The following is a 6943-nucleotide window of genomic DNA, read 5'->3' as shown; positions in this document are numbered from 1 at the left end:
TTCATAGAAATTACCAAAAGTTCAAGGAAATTAAGGAACCTACCAAGCTCCTGAAGCTGTAAAGAGGCATGACTTGCTTCTACACACATTTCTACTGTGTTCAGAAGCACTGTCAATCCATTGTATTGTACAGCTTTCACAACAGGTCATGTCTTGTGACAATCCTATATATTTAAAAATTGTTATGTTTATAATAGCCAGAATCTGGAAAGAACCCAGATGTCGTTCAGTAGATGAATGGATACAAAAATTGTGGTACATTTACACAATGGAGTACTACTCAGCTATCAGAAACAATGAATTAATGAAATTCCTAAGAAAATTGATGTATCTAGAGAATATCATCCTGAGTGATATAACCCAGTCACAAAAGAAGAGACATAATATGCAGTCACTGATAATTGGATACTAACCATAGAAAGCTCTGTACACCCCAGAAACAACTCACAGACTGTGTGAAGTTAAAGAAAAGAAAAAAAAAAGAAGAAAAGTAAAAACCATTATGCTTAACACACCAAGAAAACTTTGACTAATGCTTACTATCAAACCTTTAATAAAAAAGCCAAGCACTGACAAAAATGTATTCATACACTTTTAAGCAAAGATTCTTAAAATTTGTACATTTATCTTTGTTTTTTTGTTTTTGTTTTTTGTTTTTTTTTTTGTTTTTTTTTTTTGGCTGCAAAAATCCAACCATTTGATAACAAAAGCTCCCCACCCTTACTCCACCACAGCACCCACAGGATGGGTGCAGCTATGTATTGAGTTGTGGAAAGCCGAGGAAAATAATGTCAGATGGACTCTTGGTTTAAGAACTGGGTAGAGGACTCTTTGCCCAGACACTGGTATGAACCACACAGGAGGCTGGGGCTGGCCTCACAACGCCAAAAGACCTAGAGTGCGGGCTGGTGTGTGTTTCACTGCTGCTTCTGCCAAGTCCAAATCTCAGTGAGGGACGACTGGAACTCACACAGGCCTTGTCCTCTTGGCATTCTTCTCAGACCTCACAGCGTCATCATGGGCTTTCCTCTTCCCCTTGAGCTTGTTGGCCTCTCGGATTATGCACCGTTTGCCAAACATGATCTTCTGGTAAAGGTACTTCTCTCGCTTCTTCATCATCATGATAGGCAGGCATTTGGCCTCACTCTCTTCCTTCTGGGCCATCCGCTGCTTGTCTTCCAGCTTCAGAGTTCTGGCCATAACCTGGGGCTTCTTATCCTCCAGCCTTTGCTGCTCTAAGGCTGACAGGTGCGCCTCCTCTTCCTCCTCCTCTGATTCATCTTCCACATCTTCCTGGTTTTCTGCTGCAACATCACTATCACCTTGGTTGTCATCATCTTCATCGTCCTCATCCTCCTCTTCCTCTTCCAAGTTTCCTGGATCTTCTCCCCGCTGCAGAGCCAGGAGCTTCAGCTTCTCAGGTGGAATGTATTCTCCTTCCTTCTCAGATATGAAGGATGAAAGATTTGGCGGCGGCTGATCCCAGGGAAGTACTCTGCCACAGGCAGGAGGAGCCGGGCACTTACACAGTCAAACACCCACTGAGGTTGTACATAGTACCTGCCAATGATGAAAGTTTGCTGCCCCGGCCGGTCAACAATCTGGTGGGTGATGCAGGAGTCTGTGTTGTCATGGGTGGCCCCGATGCATAAAAACTACCAAAACTCCTGATGATGAAAGCCAATGCTTCACGGGGCACCTCTCGGTTCAAGAAGAACTTCAGGCCTTCAAAGAGTTTCTTGTTATTTTCCTGTGCTTCCAGCTCTTTCCTTCGACTTTCCACCTGTGCTGTAACCTCGCCGTCGGTAGGAAACTCATCAAGCTCAGCTTCCTCTACAGTAGGCACCACCACTCTGGCCAGGCTGGCACTGAGGACAGCCAGTTTCTCCACAGAGCTCTCAGTACAATGCATATGTGTTCTCGATGACCTTAGTCTCTGCTTGGGCTTGACCTTCAATTTGGGTGGGTAGTAAAGGTTGAGTGACTTGGTAGAGGCGAAAGTTGAGGAAGCCCAGGAGAGTGGTATAGAACTCAGTGAAGGTGACCATGACCCTGTAGTTCACATCTGTTGGATGACCATGGGAGAAAGCATAGGGTGCAATCCATACGATGGGCTGACCCAGCACCTCAGCCTGATAGTAATTGCCTTTAATGGACAGGAAGACCTTGCGCAGGGCTGGGACAGCGATGACGTAGTGCAGGAACTCCACAGTGAGCCAGCGGCACAGCTGAATGGTCTGCAAGTGGCACTTGCCTGTCTGAGGGAAGGTGGAGAAGAGGAAGCACTTTGGCAGGGCATCATCGAGGTCCCACAACGCATCGATAAATGTGGGGTACCGCCCCTTGACCATGTGGTTAAGTTTGTAGAAGGGCTTATTGTCCTTCAGGCGCCCCACAGCATGCCGTTCGTTTTCTCTTCCCAGAGGCTTTGCAGAGCTTCCGGACAAACACTCTACTCTCAGAACTTGTTGACAATGAGTTCATGGAAAAGGAACTTATTATCTTTGATAAGGTACAGTATTCGGGCTACTGTGGAACCCTTGTTAACTTTCTTCTTATGCTTGGGTTCATGAGGATAAATACCTTTCAGGATGCACAGCCGCCTGAAATCAGGCAGGCTCAGCTGTAGCTTCTTCCGGGCTTTGTTTCGGGTGATATAATTGGTGGCAGAGCCTCGTTCATACTTCTTCTCCAGACCTCCTATAGCTCCACGTTTAGAAAATCCTGAAGGCAGCACAGAAAGGCCTGTTTTTTTTGTTTTTTGTTTTTTTTTTTTTAAATAAAGTTGTTCAAAAAAAAAAAAAAAAAAGACAAAAAAAGAAAATGTAAAAAAAAAAAAAGACAAGAAAAGAAAAAATCATTATGTTTAATCTTTACACACCCAGAAAACTTTGACTATTTCCTTGTTACATTTTGTTTTATATGTACTTTATGCTCATTGTAACTAGTTAGTTTTCAATGCATACTATCAAACCTTTAAAAAAATCAAGTATTGACATAAACATATTCATACAGTTTTATGCAAACAACAGAAAAAAGCAAAGTGTATTCACATGGATGCAGATCTCATTTTCAAAATGTGATCACTTGCTGTTTCATATCTTCACCTCAGAAACCAAAGATTTTCTGTTAGGTTAAAGGAAAAGAAGAAAATGACAATCATCACCATTTTATTAATGATTAATACAATCAAATTTCCCCAACAGCAGAAGCTCAAGTTATTCACTATCTGCCTCAGTGTTCTGGATTGTCAAGTGAAACACACACACACAAACACATGCAGACTATATTTAATATGTCTTAATCAGCTCAATGACTGGGCCACTCCCAAACTTCCACATTGCTAGTGCCTCACCTCCAATACTACTGAGTTATAATGACTAAAATATAGATACAATCTTTGTTACCCTAGACACAGTTGGGGACAGGGAAGCCGGGGCCCCTCTTTCCCACTCTTATGTTGTTGGTACTCTGTCTTCTGCAGCTCTCAAGCCTGGATCTTTTTCCTTTCCCAGTGGGAAGATTCTCCTTTCTTTTGAGCCCCTTGCCCATGATTCCAAAAGTCCTACCGCTGTCTCGCAGCCTAGCCTTTGGCTTCTGGTGACTTTATGTACCACTAAGAACCAGTTGGGGACAGGAACTTTTAGTGTCTTACATGTGTATTTTTTGAAGCACAAATGATATAACATAAGCATTAGATAAAATCCACAACATTTCTCCCTCTTTGTCTATTAAAAATGCCTTTACTCTCTGATATATATTGAACACAGTTTTAACAGTTATGCAAACTAGAAATTATGATATTCACTAATAGTGTTCAGTGCATTAATTTTGTCAATTTACGTCCATTACTCAAACATCTATAGTAACTTAAAGAGTTCACAGTCTTATGTGTGACTTATGCTTTGAATTTTAACTTGTATTACCATCTAAAAAGCATCCCTACTTCATTAAAAACTGTAATACAACATGCATTATATAAAAAGTACAATGCATTTTAAAGAATATTACAAGTAAAAACAAGTGGGCATGATTAATAAAAATGTAATTATTCTCCAAACATTTTAAATCTGTGACTGGTTGACTTTGTGCATATTTTTCTCCTCCATCTATTTTATATGGATATTGCTATTTGGAGCCACAATAACATTAGCCTGTGCTTTTATACAGCAGGTCTCCCTCTCAGAGTTCACTATCTTAGTAATACCTTCCAGAGAATTATATAAGTCATAACGATGTGGCAGGAAAATTATTCAAAATTATGATGTGATTCTAACATGTAAAATAAAAAAAGTGCCTTTATCCTTATGTATGCCATGACTGATATGGCAGCTTTAATAAAAACAGTCCACATAAAAATTTAGGATGTAGCAATATTCCAAGGTGTGGCCTTGTTGAAGTAGATGTAGCATTGTTGGAGGAAGTGTATCATGAGTATGTGGGTTTTGAGGTCTCAGACTCTCTAACCAGCTCCTTTCCGGCTACCCGCCCATTTGGATATAAAGCTCTCACCTTCCTCTTTAGCACCATCTCAGCCTTAAGCTACCATGTTTCCTGCCATGTAGACAATGGACTAAACCTCTGAAATGTAAGCCGCCTTCAATTACATTACTTTTTATAAAAGTGCCATGGTCATAGTGTCTCTTCACAACAATACAACTCCAAGAGAGATGAAATGCATGAAAAAAATGTCTCAGGAATAAATAAAATGTTAGAGCATTCTTACAATTTACTGAAGAAAGATTGTAACTATGCTTTATTTTTATTTCTGGAATTTAAAACGAGGAGGAAGGATCTCAGTTTTAATATTTGCTGCAAATAATTAATTTTATGTAGATTGTTTCCTAAAATAAAATTTATTTCCATGAACCTAATACACACACACACACACAAGCACACACACACACACACACACACACACACACACACACACACACACACAAACACAAACACACACACACACACACTTTATTTTAACCTACTCCTTTTGAGCTGACACACAGACATGTATTTGCATGTGTGTATGTGTGTGTTTTCAAAATTATTGTGATCATAAAATAAGAAAATAAGTAACTGTACAGGGCCAAGAATGCTCCATGAAAATATGCTAGCTCCTTCAATACACACTAACCTGAATGACCTGCAACAAGTCTTTATTCTCTCAACTGCTAATTTGGCTTCCTCAAACATCCTGGAGAGCAAGGTTGTCTCCGTTTCAATGAGGATTAATGACTTTCCTCCTACTAAATAAGGGGACCTTAGTCACCATTCAGCAGTCTCTCTGGGATGGCTTCATTTTATTTATTTATTTTTTTATGGAGCAATCAAAATCGCCTCCAGCTGTTTTGGGCTGTGTTACCAGCAAGGGATGCTGTTCCTGGGGCTTGCCCAGAACTCTTCATTTTCTCATTTAATTATGGGGGAGTGAGTTTCTTATCTATTTTTTTTTCTTTATTCCTTTCCCTGGGCAAGAGTGTGATTGCATAGATTTTTATAAAAGCTAACATTATCCTTTGTTTTTCTGCGTAGGAACTAGTTACAGTCAAGGCTGGATAATAAGCTGCTACTTGTGCAATATCTCAAATGTTGCACTGGGGAATTGTGTTCAGGTACACTGTGCAGACATCGACACTTATCACTGGTGTTGATTCTAGCTGTAATTAATGAGTTACTTCCCTTGTCAATTGGAACACAATTATACTGTTATAACAAAGACAGACACATGGAAAATAGTTATGTTCATATTGTTAAACATACAGAATAAAAATTCAGTGAAATTGAAGTCAAGACAAAGCACATTATAGCTAAATGCTAGGAATTATTAAAACAGCACAAGTATTTTAATAAAAAAATTAGGTCTCAGTGAATTTTTCCTACACATATAGAGATTTAGAAGAAAATTCAATAACTTTTTCAGTTTCTGGGAAGTGTCACTGCTTATTGATTTTTATTTATTAGATACTCTGTATTTACATTAGAAATTTTAACCCCTCCCCTTCCACTTGTCTCCACAAAAGTGCACTTACTCCTGCACACCCTCTCCAGCCCAGTGCCTTGGCATTCCCCTACATTGGGAAAACAATCTTTGACTGAAACAAAGGCCTCTTCTCCCATTGATGCCAACCAAACACTGTTACCTTCTGCTACATATGCAACTGGAGCCATTGGTCTCTCAATGTGTGCTCAGTAGTTGGTGTTTTAGTCCATGGGAGTTGTAGAGGTTTCAGTAGGTTGTTCTTCCCATGAGGTTGCAACCCCTACCAGTTCCTTCAGTTCTTTATTTAGCACCATCATTGGGGTCCCCTTTTTCAGTCCAATGGTTAGCTGGAAGCATGCTCAGCTGTATCTATATGACTCAGACATAGTCCCTGAGGAGGCATCTCTATATGGTTCCTGCCAATAAGGCAGAAAATTCTTGACATAAGATATAGTGCTTGGATATGGTGACTGTATATGTGGTGGATCCCCATGTGAAGCAGGTTCTGAATGATCTTTTCTTCAATCCCTGCCCCACTATTTGACCTTGCTTTTCCTCTTGTGAGTATTTTGTTCTCTCTTTTAAAAAAGAATGAGGCATTCCCAATTTGTCCTTCCTTATTTTTAAACTTCATAAGGTCTGTGAATTATTTGTTGTTTATCGGGAGCTTTCTGGGTGCAGGTATGCACTTATCTGTGAGATCATACTGTGTGTGTTCTTTTGTGACTGGGTTACCTCACTCAGGATGATAATCTCCAGTTCCATCTATTTGCCTAAGAATTTCATGAAGTCATTGTTTCTAATAGCTTAGCAGTACTTCATTTTGTAAATGTACCACACTTTCTGTATCTATTCCTCTGTTGAAGGACATCTGTGTTCTTTCCAGCTCCTGTCTATTATAAATAAGGCTGCTATGAAGATGGTGGAGCATATGTCCTTGTTAAATGTTGGAGCATCTTTGGGGTA

At 39.9% G+C, this 6943-nt stretch overlaps 1 pseudogene across 1 annotated transcript; it reads right to left on the bottom strand.

The window, feature by feature from the left end:
* Positions 1-966: 966 nt before the first annotated feature.
* On the bottom strand, positions 967-3552 carry LOC308422602 (pescadillo homolog; annotated as a pseudogene). The gene is made up of 2 exons: positions 3471-3552; positions 967-2724 (listed from the first exon to the last, which is right to left on the bottom strand). The product of its transcript is annotated as a pescadillo homolog (transcript).
* Positions 3553-6943: the final 3391 nt, after the last annotated feature.

The sequence above is a fragment of the Micromys minutus genome (assembly GCF_963924665.1).
Source record: "Micromys minutus genome assembly, chromosome: 7".
Taxonomy (NCBI): Eukaryota; Metazoa; Chordata; class Mammalia; order Rodentia; family Muridae; genus Micromys; species Micromys minutus.
This window is presented reverse-complemented; position numbering and strand designations above follow the sequence as displayed.